The 20,532-nt window shown below is 36.6% G+C and overlaps 1 protein-coding gene across 9 annotated transcripts in view; it reads left to right on the forward strand.

Annotated features, from left to right (window-relative positions):
* The window catches only part of ADGRB3 (adhesion G protein-coupled receptor B3), a 445,229-nt gene that overhangs the window by 235,195 nt on the left and 189,502 nt on the right, over positions 1-20,532 (forward strand). The window lies entirely within an intron of this gene.

The raw sequence follows: 20,532 nt of genomic DNA on the forward strand, positions 1-20,532 counted from the left end.
ATTTAATTCTGAATAAGCATGAAGTCAAGGTCCTACAAGGTACAAAATAGAAACAAGTAGATGTGTGTCTACATGCAGCTAGCTATAATATTATATGAAAAAATGAAGAGGTGTAAAGCATATTTCCATGCATAAATCAACTTTTAACAACCTGTTATCTCTCAACTTAAAAATGGCTGCTGTGTCACTGGTACTCGGATGAGTAATCTGATTTAGTATCGTAATTAACATTTCATTTAAAACTTGAAACTGAGCTGCTCACATAAGTTTTATAAGCATTGGCAGGAATCAAAGTCTGATTTCTGTCTTCACAGACAGTCTAGGATGCCATATGGCAGAAGATGTTTTGAAAGTGTCCATTGTCTCCTCTCTCTGCATACCTTATTGTTACAACTTCAATCTCCCATTCCATGTTCATGTCCATGAAATTTTAGGAAAACACAAAAGAATCCTGCAAGCATATAGAGTGTATCTTAAAATTTTCCAGTCCTAGCTAGAGACACTTAAAAATGTTTGTGACCAAAGGAGCTTTCGGAAAATGCACCTACTCTAGCTATAAGACACGAGCAATGGTACACATGCTGAGCTTTGGGAATGCTGGAAAATAAGCAAGATGGATTGCTGTCTGTTAGTGTGGGTTCATTCACCTTATCCCAGGCTAAGACTTTTACATCTTGTAAATTGTAAATCCTGTTTCTACTTTCTAGATACTTGTTCACATTATATGATTTGTTTACTTATCTGAATGGCGTCTGCCTTAGTCTGCTTATCTTTTTTGTATGAGAATTAGTGATGTGTGTCTTCAATGCAGCACTTGAGATCCTCTGACTCATATATCACAAATGTCACGCTGGCCTAAAATATACCAAGAGACCAAATTTATTTAAAATTTGGTAAGGTTCTTTTTTCAAATATGTTAAAGAAAACAGAAAAAAAGGCACAGCCTTGATATTAACTTGTACAAATATATAAAGAAAATGTCTAAAATTTCAGCCAGGAAACAAGTACTTCAATAAATGTATACACAGATACTCAGAATTCGTTTGTAATTAAATTACTTCTTGTTCTGAATCTGTGTAGTGCTAAAGCACAGTGTGGATTTAAAGTGGGTATTTATAGTTAATAAAAGTTTAGCTGCTAATATTTCAGCATTTTTTCTTAATAGAAAGTTGCACCTATCACAAAAATAAAAATTCAGATCCTGTAGAGTGGCCCTAAAAAAAAGCCCTTCAGATTTCTCTCCTGTTTCCATCAAGTTATTCCAGAGTACCCTATGTTTTCACAAAGGAAAATTTGACCTTTATGCAACTGTGTGATTTGTTCTTGCTCCTTTAAGAAGGCAAACAGGAATCACTGCTTGTAGTGTGTGCTACTTCCTATGTAAATACATAAACATTGTCAAGGAATTATCCAGGGAATAGGCCAGGTGAGAAAACAGTCTTCACAGGCATAATTGATGCTTTTCTCCTTGTCTTGTGGAGCACAGTTAGTCACACTCTTGTTCTTGGATTGCAAACATGGTGGTCAGAGAAGCTCTAAGTTCCATCTTCTGCCACATATTCTTTTCATTCATGACTTTGGCTTCTGGTTCTCATCCTCTTTGTTTCACACTCAGATGTAGCACATCAGTCTTTCCTGCCCCAAACCTCTATGCTGATGATTGAGCAGATGCTCTACTTATGTGAAAGGTAACACCTATCACGTTTTCTTTTCAGTTCTTAAAAAATCCTTCAAGTCCTAGGATTTACACACTGCCAGTATCACTTTCCTGTTTTTGTATTTATTACTTGCTCAAACCATATGTAATAACCCATAGCTAAAATCTTCCAGAAGGGAAAAAAATAAATAAAATAATAGGGAAACTACAGAGAAAGGTCAAATTGCAAATTTTTATACTCTTAGTACTTCTTCTCTATATATATTCATATAATTTCCTTTGCAGCAGTCTCAGCAGTTCCTTGATCAGATCAATATGTAGGCTTTCAGAAGATTCAAGCTTTCTCCACTGATTAAAGGGGAAGGACTTCATGCCCACTTTGAAGGTCTAGCTCATTGCAGCATCTGACTTAATGCCTGCAGTAAATGCTCAAGAGCTCGTATTTCTTTCTCAGTATAAAATAAGCTTATTAAATGATTCACATTCCCTGAAAACTTGCTGTGAACAGTGCATAAAAGAGTAGACTTTTTCACTCTTTTCTAAACCTGCATACTCAGTGATCCTGAGAAAATACAACTCTGTTACTTAAGATTGAAAATTCCAAATATGAAGAGAATGTCTATCTGAATCTTTATCAGTCTTCACAAATTTGGATAAAAACCTAACTTCATTCCCTAGCTATACTCTTAATAATAGTCATATTTCTGTAGTTAGTTTTGTGTATACCATTTATTAAGTAACCTTAAAGATAAACCTGAATAAATTAACCATTCAGTATTTTTAAATGGGTGCTATGGAAACTAGAAAAATTGAAAGTGTTTCCCTTCTCTACCTTATATTAAGTGGAGTAAAACATTCTAAACAAATGGAAGCTATGAAAAATGCTGACATACAGGCTCTTGTCTCATTAAAAAAAAGTCTCCAGCTGAGAAAGTAGTATCTATAGTCCATTTGTGGAAATTTTTTTTCAATATTTATGTATCTCATATTGTTGTATCATTTCTAAATTTCTGCCTCTGTAAACTCCTTTCTGAATCATTCTGTTTCTTCAAATGAGCAATTAAAATCTGTTGTTTTCTGAAGAAATCAATTTGTATGACAGGCCATTTTTTACCTAGTGCATTTAGCTATTGACCTGAGAAATTAAATACCTGACCTTATTCACTCCTTTGCCTCAGACAGGTGGACCTTTAGGTGACTCCTAACAATTTTCGGGTAGAATGAGGCATAAGGGGATAGAAATTAAGCATCCATGATGGTAATTTTACATTAATGCAGTAATGGAGTCAATGCACACTCCAGAGAGTTTGTTTCATAGTAAGGTAGTGCCAAGAGGCAACAATCATGTTCAGTGATGTGTAGTGTCAAGATATTCCAAACACTACAGTCCTTACTTTAACAGAACTAGCACAGTCCCATAACATGCAATTCTGCATGGATTGATGACTCATTCTGGGATTTTTTGGCCCTGAAAGAGTTACCACAGGAGTTTCCAGCCATCATCTGGTAGTACATGCCCTAGAGATGGTGTGGCTAAGAACTGCATATAGCAAAGTTCAGCCCCAGTTTTAATGATTTCTACAACATTTTGTTACTCACTCACTACTGAAAATGAAAGAAGGAAAATTAAATAGAATTAAAGTAAACCCCCCAAAATTATAATTTAGTTAAAATAGGAATAAAGCTAGCTATTACCTCTGCCTAATACTTGCACTGTGTCAGAAACAGGTCTATTACCAAAAGGTCCATTGTGAATATGGAGTTAACATGGTTTATACCAAGCTAATGATATGGCATACTGCCAAAGCTCTTTTTCATTTTCTGGCCATTCAAGGGCGAGGAAAGAAAAAACAAGAAAAACCACAAAACCCTAAACAAACAAAGAATAAAACTACAACAGCCCACTCCGCCCACCAAAAAAAACCTCCCCCTAACAGAAACAGCAACAACAGTAAAAATCTATAAAGTCCAAAAAACCAAGCAAAAAATCAACCAACCAAGCAATAAAACAGAAAAAGGAGGGGAAAAGCTTCCATCCATAATAGTAGACAAATCAACCTGCTGTATTGAAAAAACATTATTTTCTTGGTGATGACGGTAGATTTTAATTCCAAATAGTAGTAAAGATCTGCCTTTTCCAAACTGCATAGCCTGGAGGTAGCATAACAATAGAGGTAACGAGCTGGAGAGAAATATTTCATTTTTTGAGTCAGTTTCGTGAGGGTATTAGTGGGATAATAATATCAGAGAAAAGTATTTTTATGGTAATAATTATTTTGACAGTGAGACTGTCAGATATTGAGGTCAAGCTTCAAAGCCATGTAAACATATGCAGCTATAATTCTGCAAAATTGTGTTTCTGTAAGTGTATTTTTTTATTTCTTTTTTTCAATATGGAGAGTTGGACTTCAGTGTATAGACCTAAGAGACTGCATATATCTCTGTCATTCTGTTAAGGTCAGACTGTGCGATGCCAACAGAGCTAAGTGTCAGTAAGATCAGTCCAAAGCATCCCAAAGGGTTCATGTACTGGGTGGGCCAAAACCACCAACAGGGCCTGAAATTTATAACGTATATTTAGTGCCTTGTGAGTTCTAAACCCATGAGTTCATCCATTTTGCAGTGTAAGTTTTTCTTTCCCTTGGCTTCTGGTATAAGTTTTAGGACCTTATTTCTTGCTCTGTCTAAAAGTAAAGAACCTTTGATAAGATTTGTGATAAAAATCAGAGGTTCGTTCTACTACAGATGAATATACCTTTTATGTTTTTCTTTTTTTCCCATGCTCTAAGTCTCCATTACAGTGGGGAGGAGACAGAGAAAGAACTTTTCCTCACTCAAAATATGTGGTACAGCTCTGTGGCCTGCAGTGATTGAATGGCACTAGATGCATGCACAAATACTTCAATCACCTGCAGTGGCACCAAATAGCTTGATATTGTTGTGATTGTTTTTCTTTTTTTGGGTAAACAAACACTCTCTACAATCATGAAGACATGTAATCAGCCCTAGGGAGCCTTATTCTGTAAATCTTCTATTAATATAGGTTGAGAAATGGTCTTCTAGAAAAGATATTTGATCTGATTGCTTAAATGATTTTTCATATAATCTGTGGTTCAATGCTCATGCTGTTATTTAATAACTATTATTTTGTGGATTTTTTTTTCTAACATATAAGATGTTCCACTTAGGTCACCAGTTACTTTAATTATTAGCAGGGTTAGCTCTATGCTATTTTTTTGTAACACATTGCTAGTAAAATTTTATGGTCATGTGCTGTTTACTGTTACTCAGTAGTCAAGTATTTTGAAATGAGATAGATGTCAAGAGCACCTATGGGAAAATAGTATATTGGTACAGCCACTTCTCCAGAAAATCCTGTCTGGGGTCCTGTTGTAGAGGAGCATAACTAGAATGTAAGCTGATATAAAAGGCAAGTACTTGGAGACCCATCCATATGTGTATGAATTGTGCCCCTTGGTGAAACATATTTCCCCTATATTGGCACCAAAATCTCACCTCCAATAAAGCAGAGGAATGGAAAGAGACTGGCCTGCCCAAGGGAAAGGAACTGCGGGACAGTCATCAGGATGAGTGGATCTTCGGGGACTGGCAAGCAGGCAGGCTGCTGCATCTGCACACACAAAACTTCTCCTGTTTGTGAGATAAACATTTATCAAAAAATATAGCAAGCTTATCCTCTCCTTTCTCATTTTAACCTCAAGGGAATAGAATATGTTCATAAAGATTAAAGGGAATGTCTCGTTTTGCCATTAGGTATCTTAGATTGTTCATTGCAGAAGCATGGAATGAATGTTTTTAATGCTCATTTAGCTTTGAAAATTGCATCACTATCTAGGCAATGAAAAATAATGGTCTCCATTCACAGTCAACAATGCACAAAGAAAAGTTAATTTCTGCAAAATGAATGTCATTTAGCATTGCCAAATTGAACTTATACCTGTTTCTTGGATGAATAGTTCCACTACTGGAAGACATGGCTGGTGATTTTATACTGCATCATCTATTTTACATTTGTGGCTGTACTTAGAAATAATTTTCAGAAGTTAAAATTATACATACCCAAAACTCTCATAAAGCTAAGTCATAGAGACTGCATGTCAACAGGGCAACACATTCAAATATGGGACAACTTCTACTTACAAATGGCATTGAATAGCAAAGCTCAGGGGATTTTGAAGTGTTTATGTATATACTGGTTTTAATTTCATTTGACAAGATATTAGATGTAGTTTGCAGACTGTATGTGTCAGTTCTTTGAATGTACGTAAAGAATACATTTAAGAATTTTCTTTCAAGGACAGGAAAACGGGTAAGAAAGTAAATGTGTATGAATTTGGTAATTCTTGTTTCTTGTAGGCATTTGTTTGAATATTTTCTTCTGTTCATAATTTTGTTATTCTTGTTATTCTTTAAATTATCTAACAGCATATTTACTCATGAGCTTTTTAATACATGGTTTGACAGAGTCTCTGTCTAGAAAGCTACATGCACATTTTCAATGGCTTTTTCCCTATAGATACAGTTTTTACTGATACCACTAGCTGCTGTGTCCAAATTTTTACCTGTCACTCAGCATTATGCTGCACTGTCAGTGGTTTTAGAAATGTTTGTAGTCTTTCCTAGCTATACCTGGTCATGAAATGAAATTGTTTAACCTGAACCTTTTCTCTTTTTTTTTTATTTTGGTTGGTTGGTTCTTTTTTTTTATTTTTTTTCTTTTATTTAGTGCTTCATGGTAATATGGCTAGACCTTCTACTGAAAAATCTTAAGCAAAGTTATATTACCTCACAGTTGTATTAGACAATTATTACAGGCTGCAAGCTAGAAATTGTTAAATTACCAAAATACTGTTTTGTTTCTTCTCAGTATTTGAACATCTTGGTGGTACAGAACATTCAGACTTAATATTCATATTGTTGTCTTAATCTTTTATGTTGAAATAGTTTCACTTAGTAGAAGTATATAAATGGGGAGAATTTTCTTTCATTCAGATCCATTCTATAATATATTGAAATTGGGACTAAAGGAGAAAATTATTTTTATACTTGGTGGCTAGGATTTTCCCATGAATATGAGAAAAACAAAGTCAAGTTACTGTTCAAGTAACTTGAGTTTTCTTTGTTCTCAGTTTGCACCCATGTTGAATTGATCTGTTGCAGAAAGACCTAAAAGTTAAAAAAGGCATAATATAAAAATTCCGTAAAGATAACCTAAATGTAGTGTATCATTATTAAAAAGCCCAAGGATTTGCTTATTAAAACATACTTACAAATTTCATTTAAAGGTTTCCATTCCCCTCTTATCCTATCTTGTGTATAATTCCTAATATTTTATACCTCTGTTGAATAATAAAACCTGTTTATTCCTATTAATGTATTTAAATGAGCTGTTTCACTTCTTTAATTTTACGTCTTTTGTCACTTCTACTAAGTTCTCATCAGCTCTGTTTTGAATGTGTATAGAACCATAGAAAGATTGGTGTTGGAAAAGACCTGTAAGATCATTGACTCCAACCATTAACATAACATTACCATGTTCACTACTAAACTATGTCTCTAAGTGCTACATCTGCACATCTTTAAATAACTCCAGGGATGGGGACTCCACCACTTCCCTGGGCAGAATGTTTCAGTGCTTCAGAGCCCTTTCATTATTTTTTTTTCCGAATATCTAACCTAAACCTCTCCTGGCATAACTTGAGGCCATCTCCTCTTGGTTTTGTTATTTAAGAGATGATAATAACCCCCACCTGACTACAGCCTCCTTTCAGGCAATTGTAAAGAGTGATAAGGTTCCCCCCCGACCAAGCCTCCTTTTCTCCAGGTTAAACACCCCCAGCTCCCTCAGCCACTCCTCGTAAGTAGTGTCCTCCAGACGCTTCACCAGCTCTGTTGCCCTTCTCTGGACTTGCTCCAGCACCTCAGTGTCCTTCTTGTAGTGAGAGGCCCAGAACTGGACACAGTACTCGAGGTGCAGCCCCACCAGTGCCAAGTACACAATCACTGCCCTGGTCCTGCTGGCCACACTCTTGCTGGTACAGGCCAGGATGCCATTGGCCTTCTTGGCCACCTGGGCACACTCTGGCTCATGTTCAGCCACTGTTGTCCAGCACCCCAAGGTCATTTTCCACCGATCAGGTTTTCAGCCACTGTGCCCCCAGCCTGTAGCACTGCATGAGATTGTTGTGACCCAAGTACAGGACTTTGCACTTCGTCTTATTGAACCTTATTCCATTTTAATCTGCCCATCAGTCCAGATTGTCCAGATCCCTCTGCAGAGCTTTTCTACTCTCCAGCTTCCAGCAGCCACACCCAACTCGGTATCATCTGCCAGCTGGCTGAAGGTGCATTCTATTCCCTCACCCAGATCATGGATAAAGACATTAAACAGCACTCACCCCAGTGCTGAGCCCTGGGAAACTCCACTAGTGACTGGCTGCTGCGTGGATGTGACTTTGTTCACCACCACTCACTGGGCCTGGCCACCCAGACACTTCTTAACCCAGTGAAAAGTGACTCTGTGCCAGCCATGGGCTGCCAGCTTCTCTAGGAGAGTGCCGGCAGTGACTGTGCCAAAGGCTTTACTCAAGCCTAGATAGACAATGTCCAGAGCCTTTCCCTCATCCACTAAGCAGGTCACCTGGTCATAGAAGGTAACCAGATCAGTCAAGCAGAACCTGTCTTTCTTCAACCCATTCTGGTTCAGCCTGATCCCCTCATTGTCCAGCACAAACCGCATGTTGGCACTGAAAAGGATCTGCTCAGTTGAGACCTTACCTGACGTGGAGGTCAACGTGACAGGCCTATAGTTCTCTGGATCCTCTTTGTGACCCTCTTGCAGATGTGACTAATTTTTTTTAATTTTTGGGAAAAAGTTATTCTGTGTCCAATTCATTTCTTTCTCCAAGCACTGGAGCCAGTATGTTTTCTCAGCACATGCACTGAATGATGACTTTGAGCACCTTTTGAAAATAGTTCATTGCAATGCAAATATCCCTTTGCAATAAACCTAATGTAGCTGTAGAACACAGATTTTTAAATCATAAAGATTTCATTAATAGCCACAATTTACATCAAGACTGATCCAGATTATGCTGACCACATATGTTCTTCTGAAAAAACGGACTGTTTTGAAATATTATCAAATAACTGAACATCCTTACACTGACCCCTAACTTAGTTAATTTTTTGTTCAGCTTGGAAATTTTATTATGAATATTTGCCACCAGAGTGCAGTCATTTTAGTTTCCAATAAAGCACCATTTAGATGTTTTGGGATTAGAGACAGAAAATGCATTTAGTACATAAAAAATATTCCATAAAAGCAAAAGCACTGAAAAAACAACATAGAACAAAGACAGGAAAATAACTAAAGGGGGAAGAAAAGCAATTTTCTTTCCAGGATCCTGTAAAATACTGTTTGTTGGGTAACAATGCTATAATCAGGATATGGTGGGGAAGAAGGATCATATATAAGTTGCACATTTTGATTGTCCAGTTCCCCAAGGTATGATTTGTAGTAGGAATGCCATCTTGAGAACATGAATGTAATACAAATACTTTTGGAAGGCAAGAAATTTTTTTTTTTCTGGCTATCTCCTAGATCTAGCTGCGGAGATAATTACAGTTACCCCAAATAAGGTATGGCAGTAATAGCAGAACTGGACTCAAGTGTAGAATACTTTACACTGAATAATTTTGCAAGACTGAATGTATAGATTATTTTTTTAAATAAATTGCGAACATTTTCGCTAAATTTATAGTCTCTCTGGTATATACATTCAGTAATTCTGTTTTAGGACTTTCAGGTAGAGGAAATTAGTTGGAGACATTTTGTTGTATTAGTGGGTCACAAAAACTGTTGATCAATAGAAAACAAAAAAAAAAATCCATCCTTGCTTCTTATTTATGTATTTCATGTTCATGGTATTGCTTTTTAAAAAAATTCATCACTATTCTTTTATGTAATAACGTGCACAAACTCTTCCTTTCCACTTTAGCTCGTAGGTATAGTAGTGCTTTCTGGAATATTGCACAATGTAGAATCACATTTTAACTTTACAGAGCTTCGACCTACAGGCAATATTTCCAGAAAATAAGGAATAGTTCACTGAAACAGTATAGTTCCAGTTGGGAAGGACTCCTATTCTGAATAAGTATTTCATAAACATACTGCAAAGAACAGCACAAGAAATTGAAGAAAGAACAATAGCAATAAACCCCAGATTTGTATTGGAATAACTGTAACAGAAAATAGGTTGCAGGTAAGATATAGTGCCAAAGAGAGAGCAGAGTCCCATCAGGTGCTTGTGTTAGGAATGCAAGTGTTGTGTAGCCAGGCACAATGGTGGCTCCTTATAACTGTATCTGTCAAGCCTCAGGAAAACCTGAGATGTTTTCTTAATCACAGTAATTTCTACACATTAACTGTCCCAAGTGGTCATTCTCCACTGCATGTAAAAGCAAAACTGAAAGCACACAAAGGGCATCTGAAAATTTGGTCTGAATCCAAAGAGACTTTTTTTAATATGTAGAAGTCTCTCTGCTGAGGGTATAATGCTATGTTGTATCTTGAGTTGATTGTTTTGACCATAATCTATGTTTAATTTTGGCATTGAGCTCAGTAATAATGTGCATTTTATGTACTCATCAGTACAAGTAAGGGTTAATCCAGTATTTCTATATGCAGTTTAAGCTCACTGTGCATCAAAATTCAGATGATTTTTTAAAATCCTGAGAAAGCAACACAAGCAACCCTGATTAGGCATCTCTATCTTTCTCTGTCAACTGCACTCAAAGTGAATGAAAATGTAAGACACCTGAACTCTGACAAAGGAAACAGTAATGGTGTAACATCTGACTTAGCTGACTAGTTGACTGTTTCCATTTCTTTCTTAGATGCTTGTATCTTTTTTGATTCCTCCTCCCACAATTTTGATAAACAAGAAAAGCCTCTCATTTGGGGGGAGTGGGAGGGAAAAAGCGGGGGATACTGGAGATGGGCTGACCAGAATTAGATAACAAGAGCTGAGCACAAGGTCCACATGCCATAGTGATACATGTGATTGCGTTATAACAGCTCATAATAACCAAGCTCTGTCATTCTTTATAGGCCAAATTTTCTAGTTAGATCTTTTTTAAAGCATCTCCTCATTGTGCAGTTGTTTTATTGAAATGACCATAATAACACTGAGATATTTCTCCTGAGTTATTAAAGTTAATTTAGAATTCAACAATGTGAACAAGTAAATCAAGCTCAGTCTAATTAGTATTACTTACTACTTAGATTGGATAGCATCTATATGTCCCAGTGAGGTACTGGGTTTTGTTCTGCCATTCATGATGTAAACAATCTAAATAAAGCATGTGTGCATTATCCTGAAAATTATATTTCACAGTGCCCCAGGACAACCTTTTACAATCCCTTGAGCAAATCTTAATCCAGTTTATGTCCTCCACAGAGAATATTCAAGATGAATTAGACATGCCTCCAGAATACAAAGACCTAGTTATGAACTCCTGTGAGGTAGATTAAAATCATGGCCTCAACATGAAACTGAGACACAGGAGATCTCTGTTTCTAACAGTTCTGTTTCATATTTTCTGTGTGACTCTGCTCAAGCCTGTCTAGAAGGTATTTAGTGTTCCAGCATTTGCTTAGTAACTACTGTGTTCAGGGAGAAGCAAGAGTAGGCTGTTCTGTGAGAGGAAACAAGAGACAGCAAGGTGTCCGTGCTGGCCTCAATGGCAAAGGCAAGGCCCCACAGCATCCAAGAAAGAAGAGCAGAGAAGGTCTGTGATGGTAGCCAGACCCAGCTAATATTCCACATCAGCAGACAAGTCCATAACGATGAGGCAGATCTGACATTATGCCAAGCAGTCAAATCAGAGCATCAGGGTCAGGATCTGGTCCAGTGGTCCTCAGGAAAGCCCAGGTAGCTCCAAAGTCAATAAATCTTGACATGGAATCTACAGGTCAAGGTTCAGAAAACCAAAACACACAGCAGTTCACAGCCACAGCAGATTCAGCTTAAGTGCAGCTCCTGAGTGAAGGGGCTATGGGATCCCACTTCTCACAGACTTTTCACTGTAGTCTGATCTATGCCATGCATTCACAGCTGATTTTGAGTACTTGCAGCTTAAGCTGTAGAGGTGTGGGTGTAATAGAGATGCACTGGTACCGACAGCTTAAGCATAATTTTGAATGCCAAACTCAGAATGGTAGATATCCACTAGAGAATTAGTCTGATGCTGACCAGAAAATGCTAAGCTTGTGACTAAATTCTATGTCTTAAATTACCAGTGCCCCAGTGTCAAGAATTTACTAAAGCACTAATTTGAGACATCACACAGTTATCTGGGATTAATTAAACAAACCTGCCTTCTTTCTGAACCCTTGATTTATATATTATACCAGTGGTCAAATGAATATTCAAATAGGGAGTTGGTCTTCCTTTCCTCCTGGATAAGTTTTGGTGGTAATAGCCTTGAATCCTAATGGACGTTCTCATCCAAAGTAAGAAAGGTATGATTTGTAATGCCTTCAGATGGGGACCCCATGTTCAGAGGGGGACTTAATTGCATGCAGATCTTTCTGCTTCAAGTGCTCAAAACATAAACTCAGTATTCTAGGAAGCAATGTTAGACCAGTAAATCTTTCTCTGACTTGGCCAGGTTTTAAAATAGAAAGCAACTGTAGATGCATATAAAGAGGGGACTAATTTGGTTAGTAAACATACCTAAAGGCTTGAGCTTTTTGAGGATCTTATCTGTCTAATTTCTCAACCTTAATGGAGCTGAAGTGTAAAGAAAGCATTGTCTTCTGCTACTGGAAAGAAAAATGGAGAAACGTGTACATTCCTGGTGGATTGCTGTAAAAACAGGAGCCAGCTACAAGCATTTCCTCCATATCCACTGTTCTGCATGATATGGCTTTTTATCGATCTTTCCTGTTCAGGATTCCCTAGCTGTTTTCGTACTAGTAATCTCTGTATTTCTATGCCAGAGTAATTTACAATTCTCTCAGTTTTAATTTTGTTGTAGTGTTGTCTGAAAGTTTTTTACAATGCCATTCTGTATGATTATGAAAAAGCTGTTCAACAATGAAATATAGTAGAGATTGGTTGTAGTTTCCTACAAAAAGCTGTGATTAGAAACATATATTGATTCCCATTACTTATTTTTCCCCTCTGTGTTTGGCTTTTCTACATCAAATTTTCTATCTCCATGCCTGTGAATTTACTTCTTACATCATCTTTCAATATACTGAATAACTTAGTTCACATCTTTATAGATTTCTGAATGATATGTTTAGTTATCATTTCCCTAGAGGTATAGCCATCTCTTCTTTGCTTCAGTTTACTGCTTTTGGGATACAATCATTCTACTGTGCTCTACATCACCCCAAGCAATGTAATGTTCATAGAATATTTTTATCAATTCTCTGCTAATGATTTTCATATCTGCTTGCCTCCTTACTGATTTCTTGCCCTGTCAAGTCCTCCCCATCTTTTTTAATAGTTTTTATTGGATATCTAACCATGAGTAAGCTTGATAAATAAACATGTAAATGATCTCTCAGTCTTAGCTTTTCTTCTTTCTGTTTTCTCTACTTCATCATCATTTCCATCTTCTGAGCTCAATACTTTAACATTGCCTTCAGTCTCACTCTCTTTGTTATCAGCTAGAATCATCAGCACAGACACTTTATCCAGTCACCTTAGTGAGTGAAAAGTGTTTGGCTTCTGCACCTTACCTGCCCAGTCAATCAAATACTGTGTTGTAGGTAACCTTGCCTCCTCAGTATTGCCCATGGTTTTCTACTTTATGTCTATAAATTAAAACTCATGCACTTAAACGCCACTTCATTCTATCTCCTGCATCAGTCTCCATCTTCTGTCTTGCTTTGTGTCAAGTCTTTCTTTTCCTTAAGAAGTATTTTATGGCCAGGTAAGAGAGGCTGCCTGAGACCATAGTTTTAGTAGCATGAATGCACAGTAATACTAAGATAAATAGTATTAAAAAATAAAGCTCCTTCAGAAACCCAGTACCTTTGATGTGGCTCTGGGTCTATTTGGCTGCTCATATCTTCATCTTCTTCAAAGTAATGCCCAGAAGGTGGAGTTGTCTTCTAATTAAAGAAGTACATCTTCCTACCATATGTTCAAAGCGTTTTTCTAGATTATCACATATTTCAGGAAGTATTCAGTTTATCATGAGAATACATTTTCTTCTATCTGCTCGTAAAAAATTGTTTACATTTTCATTAGTTCAACTGGATTTTCTTCATACTTGTTATTCAGGTTAGGAGATTTTACTCTTTACATTCCACATGTGCTAGCTTCAAATAGACACATTAAAATTACAGGGTGCATTACTATTTAGTAAATAGTAAAAAAATATTAAAATCTACAAAAATGCTGAACTTCCACTTCTCCCACCCCTTGCCCTAGGGAACATGCAGAAATAGTACCTGGAACATATAAAAATTCTATGATGTGGTAGCTATTTCCATAAACTAACTTTCTCAGGGAATAAACTTTAATATTTTACAAAATTATTTTTAAGATTTATTGTCTATAACTAAAAAAAACAATGGTCTAATTATTGTTTGAACTTTTAATTCTTATATTTTATTTCAAAACCTGGAACAAAGTTATCATAATGAATGTGCAATCAGAAATCACTTGTGAGACTGCATATGCATATGTGATATTTCATGATTCTATAAAATTTGTATATTCTTGAATTTTTCCTCAAATACAAAATTTCGTCCTGAGCAATAAAAGTACACACAACCAAAAGAAAACACTTCCCTGCTACCTATGATTTTTTTTTTTTTCAATTATGTAAGTAGCAGGAAAAAATCTGAGTTACTATTAAATGCATCCTGGTCATTGCCTGAAACTGTGCTGCTTTCTAAGTTGTCTTGTATATTGTACTGATCATATTATGGTAATGGGTAATCTTTTCCTCACTGCACTGTCTATAGAAAATAGAAAGGAAATATTCAGAGATCATTGTTAAGGTAGCTTCTTGATTAACCAAACCATTATTCTTAACCTTCAAACACTGAGTCTATTTAAGGGAGAATTTGCTTGGCAGCAATGGAAGGATTCATACGAAGTTCATCCTTCATCAGTGAAAATACCTATGAAGTGTCTATTTTTCTTTTTGCCTGTACTGGTACTGTGTCTTGGTACCCAGAGCTTGAATAGTGAGATAGTAGCTGTTTTGGTCTGATGAGCTTCAGGAATGCAAGTGCACAGCAAGCTTCTAGGGACATCCCTGTCTTCTCTGCCTATGGAGCAGTAGGTTCTAATTTAAGAATTTATCACTTCTGTATGGATAGCCATGAGAAGTAATAGATCTGTTAAGTTATATTTTCTTAGGAGCCTTTTCATGAGCATAGTTTGATGTTGGTTCATTGTGAGGAGATTTCATGGATTTTATTTACAGAAGCAAAATTGCCTTGTTGTTTTTCTCATGTTCATGTAAGAGGATGCCATTTCACCACAGTCCTTCTGTTATACATAAGCTTGTAGGTGGTAAGAAGTGAGTTATCTTTGGACTGAGAGAAGGATTTTAATCAAGCCTGCTCACATGGAGAGTTCTGTAGCATATCTGGAAATCCACAAATGACTCTCTTTTAAATGGGGGTTTCACCATTTTTGTTTGTTGCACATTTTCTTTTAAATGATGGTATTTAAGTGGATAAAGTCTGTTATAAGTATCTCTTCTTCAATATGTCCATCTCTCTCTCTGTTGATGATCCAGGCAAGACTTTGTTCCCCATGTATCCAACATGGGCTGACTTAAATGTGCTTCTTTATTCTATAAAAAAACAAAGGTTTTACATTTCAGGTCAAAAAATAATTCTAGAATATATATTGTTCTAACTGAATCTTCTTAACAGAAATGTTTTGCAGAAATGCTCAGTGTTCAGAATTTCAACACAAAAACCTCTCATATTCTTTGTTAAAGTTCTTTGTTATTTATATTCTTGTTAAAATTATCTGTGGAAATAGCAATACTATTTTACCCAGAAATAGATTTAGCAGGAGCTGTTCCAGTAGGGCAGTAAAACATTGTCTGTTTCAAAAATCAAAATGTGTGAAGTGATGAACTCAAGTTTACTAAATGCTGAATAATATATATCATAATATACCATCAATGACCAATTCAAAATAGGATAAAAAAATAGCAAATGAGACTGCTACTATACTCATTCTCTGTTGTCTGTAATTGAAATGCAATCAAATTCTATATTGTGAGTTATTGAAATGTTATTGAACGTAGTTACTGTGCTGGTAAAGCACAACACAGCCAGAATATTATCACTTATAAGAAAACAGAATCAGATCTGCTATTGCAACTAAGGGGAGAGATCTGTAGCAACCTGTAGATGAGGTCTATAGCTTCCCTTGTGAGGGGAAGAGGTGGGGCAGGCACTGCACTCTTCTCACGGGTGACCAGTGACAGGAATCAAGGAAATGGCTAAAGCTGTGTTGGTGGGGTTTAGGTTGGATATTAGGAAAAGGTTCTTCACTCAGAGTGTGGTTGGGCACTGCAAAAGGCATCACAGCACCAAGCGTACCAGAGTTCAACAAGCATTTGAACAATGCTCTCAGGCTCATGGTGTGACTCTTGGCATAGATGTCCTATGCATGTTGCAATTTTAAAACCTGAATCTCTATTGTGGGAGCTGAAGTTGAATTTAGTGCATGAGAAAACACCCAGTTGTTTTTCTATTAGGCCTTTTGGTGAATCTGATTTTCTGTTCAAATCGATTAATATTATTCAAGGGCCTAATTCTGAAATTTTATTAGTTTTTGTTGAATACAGGAGGCTAATGGGTGAATACTAAAGAGAAGGGGAAAATTATTCATGACACTTAGTTGGTTGGGGTTTTTGTGCTGTTGTTTAGTAACCCAGTTCAATCATAGAGCTACTAGAAGTTGCATTAGGCACCTTATAATTCACTCAGGGTTATGGGGATCAAGGCAATACATTTCAGCTTTTCTTTTCTAGGCCATGGTCTACAAAAGCTGCTCATACAGGAACTACACTATTTTTTTTTCTCTCCAAGTTTTCTTTATACATTAATTAACCACTTTTATGCTGTGCTAAATAATCTGCTTAAATATCATTCACATATTATTGTGTGTAACCAGGTCATTTTTATAGTGATGGAAAATTGTCTATTCCTATCAGCTTGACATTAATCAGTTGCAACAATATTTTTGTTTGTTTTAGTATGATCAGTTAGTAGTTACCAATTCTGAAATTTTCAGTAGAGCAGTATCCAACAGATTGTCTGCAATTGCAACATGAAAATTAAATAAACTAAATTGATTACACTAGATTATTTACATGGATTCTTCTGAATCAATAATTACTATGAAATCATCAAATCTGTATGTATGTATTCTTATGTGTAATTGAATTACTGTCTTGTAGTTTATACTAAAGTGCATCAAAAAATACTGAAAGAAACCTCCTGTCTCAGCCTTTCTCCACCCAGAGCTCAACCTGCAGCTTGCACTGCAGATGTGCACAGTGAACACCTGTACTAAATCACAAATTATTTTTTTTCACAATTGTAGAATGTGCTGAGTTGGAACAGACCCATCATTGAGTCCAGCTCCTGGCCCTGCGCAGGACAACCCCAAAAATCATACCATAAGCCTGAGAGCTTTGTCCAAGTGCTTATTGAACTCTGTCAGGCTTGGGGCTGTGACCACTTCCCTGGGGAGCCTGTTCCAGTTCCCACATCCTCTGGGTGAATACCTTTTTCTAATAATCAACCTAAACCTCCCCTGACACAGCTTCAGGCCATTCCCTTGGATCCTGTCACTGGTCACCAGAGTAAAGAGAACAGTACCTGCCCTTCCACTTCCCCTCATGAGGATGTTGAAAACAGCAATGAGGTCTCCCATCAGTCTCCTCCAGGCTGAACAGACAGGGTTACCTCAACCATTCCTCATACAGCAACCCCTCTTGACTCTTCACCATCCTCCTCACCCTCCTTTGGACACTCTCTAATAGCTTCATGTCTTTCCTATATTGTGGTGCCCAAAACAGCAGGCATGACTCGTAGGAATTGCTGTGATGCAAATAAATGAAAAAAGAGAATTTTCCATATTGGAAGAGTTTAATTTAACATGACACATAAAGATTTTCCTCAGCTTCTGCTAAGGAAATTTCAATTTTAGATGTCTTTTTTTGTTTGTTTTTTCATATTTTTCCCCACTTTGCATTTTTTATTCTTATTAATATTCTCTTTGACTATTTTGCCAGTGGTATACAATTTGTGTTTGTATAAACAAGCAAAAATACTCATACCACAGTGCCTAAAGATAACCTTCTTTGCCAAATATTCCACCTCAGGATGTGGTGATTTGGTATGGTAATTTGAAATAATAACAACAAAAAAACCAAAACTTGTGAGAAACCTTTGATTTTTTCAAATGAGAATACATAGTCCTTGTGTGGCAGTTCCAGAACTGAATCATTTGGGTTCCAGAATTTGAAGCATTGTTTTCTAACACAAACCTAATGTAAAAAGAATACAATAATGTGCAAAGTGCATGATGTCTTACTATCTGTGTATAAGAACCTTGTATTTGAGTTTGACATGCAAATGACCCAGCACATGAATTATATTCATTCACCTCTAAAAGACTGGTTGACTTTTAGTTCACAATAAGTAATTATTTTATGCTGCAGATTAAAACTGAGGTAGAGAGCCTCATTTCGCAATGGAAATGAGACAAAGTTTCATTGAAATGAGTCATAGACTAGTATTTAATAAGAATATTAGCTTTCCTAAAATATTAAATACAGTTTAAAGTCATACTGAAGAGCTGGGAACTATTTTATGTATCCACTTGGTCGTGTTGATAGACCTGAACTAGTTGCCTCTAGACAAATTCCATTAAATTATCTTACACCTTGGAGCATCAGAGCCACATTAGGCACATCCTCATGGAATCATTTGGCAAAATATCTAAAAAAAGACCTTATAATCTGTGTGGATCTGTAAGAGGCAGACTGAAGGACATGGAATATGTACTGCTGACTCATATTACACTTTCCATAACCCAGGATGCCTAGGTACCTTTCCATGGCACTGCTTTCCAACATCTCATTCCCCAGTCCATATGGAATTCCAGGGTTTGCCTCACGTGTTGAATCCAGAACTTTCCCATGAACTTAAGATGGTTGGTGATTGCCCAGCCCTCTATTAGGGTCTCTCTGCAGGGGAGGTCTCCCTGCCTTTGAGGGAGCTTCAGCAGCTCCTACCAGTTTCCCACCATCTCTGAACTTGCTTAGTACCTCTTCCAGTCCTGCTGCCAAGTCATTTCTGAAGTTGTTGTCAAGAATATAGCTCAGGATGGAGCCCTGTGGAACCCTGTAGTAACAGGTCACCATCAACCTTTGTGCCTGGCCTTTGAGCCATTTGCTCACCCATCACATGATGTCTTTATCCAGCTGAATGCTGGACGTTCTGTCCAGAAGGATTCTATAAAAGATAGAATGAAAAGCAGGACTGAAATCCAAGAAGATCACATCTACTGGCTTCCCTTGATCAGCTGGTAGGTTACTTTGTCATAAAAGGAGATCACGCTTGATAAGCAAGACTTTTGTTTGATTGTAAGCAAAAAAACTTTTCTGAACCAAGAATAGGAATATATAGGATCACAGAATCATTTAAGTTGGAAAAGACCTTCAAGATCATTGAGTCCAACACTGTCCAATAAACACAGATATTTATATTTTTTCCATATAAGCTATAAGTCAAAGTTTTAGGTTTTATGCTTTGCTTTTGTTATTCATCACCTAAACAATAACAAATATTTTGGAATTTTTTTTTCTGAGTATTGTTTAAGTGCCATGATAAATGACCCTCTTTAAAATACAGAGAGAGACAGAGTACAGAAAGCACTATCCTAGACCCTCACCATTTATCCAGTCCTAAAGTGGTTTTCTGTTTTGCAGAGTGAATGCCATTGAATAACATTGATTTCCTATTTCAATAAAGGGAACTGTCATCCAAAAGGGGGATGAAATATTAAGGCTCTACTATCTAATTAGATAGATAGCTAGATAGGTAGAAGCACCGATAAATACTGTGCAAATAAAAAACCAGGGCAATATTGTCTTATGCAGGCTGTATTTAATTTTGAGAACTAAATAACTGTTTTATGGGAAAAATAAAATTATTTTTAAATTTTAAAAACTATTGGAAAAAATCCATTTTTACAATGTTAATATATTCTCTACAACCACAGATTGCATGTGAAAGCACGCAATCAATTTTATGCCCCAGTAATTCTGAAACACCTGAACTCTATTCCCTCCACACACCTCCTGAAAATTCACAAGACTAAGCACCCCCTTCGTTCTGGGAATGGATTTGGCAATTGCAGCCTGGAGAGAATTGTAACTGGTATTATAAAGCCCTGATAGTTTTATAATGGAAAATTTGAAACCTGAAGTACCACCTCATTAATGTGATTCTGTAAACATAACCAGTCTAATTTGAAAATAAGAGTCAGTTATTAAGGAATATATTTGTAGAGTTAATATTGTTAACTTCCTAATTTTAGTCTTCTCTTGGATTTGAATTATAGTTTTCTTTCAAATAAAAAGTTCTGATGAGACACCTAATGGTTTTCTACTTTAATTTTGCTGTTCTGCTTGTTTTTACAGCTGCCCCCCACTGTATTTATGTTTAACCCCTTTGCAGAGTCCTTGCAGTGAAATCATTATGCAGACCAAAATATAGTCCTGATATCCAAACTTTTCCACCTACATTAGCCTCCGCATAAATTGATTAGGAAGGGCATTGC

Source organism: Passer domesticus, chromosome 3 (genome assembly GCF_036417665.1).
Source record: "Passer domesticus isolate bPasDom1 chromosome 3, bPasDom1.hap1, whole genome shotgun sequence".
NCBI lineage: Eukaryota > Metazoa > Chordata > Aves > Passeriformes > Passeridae > Passer > Passer domesticus.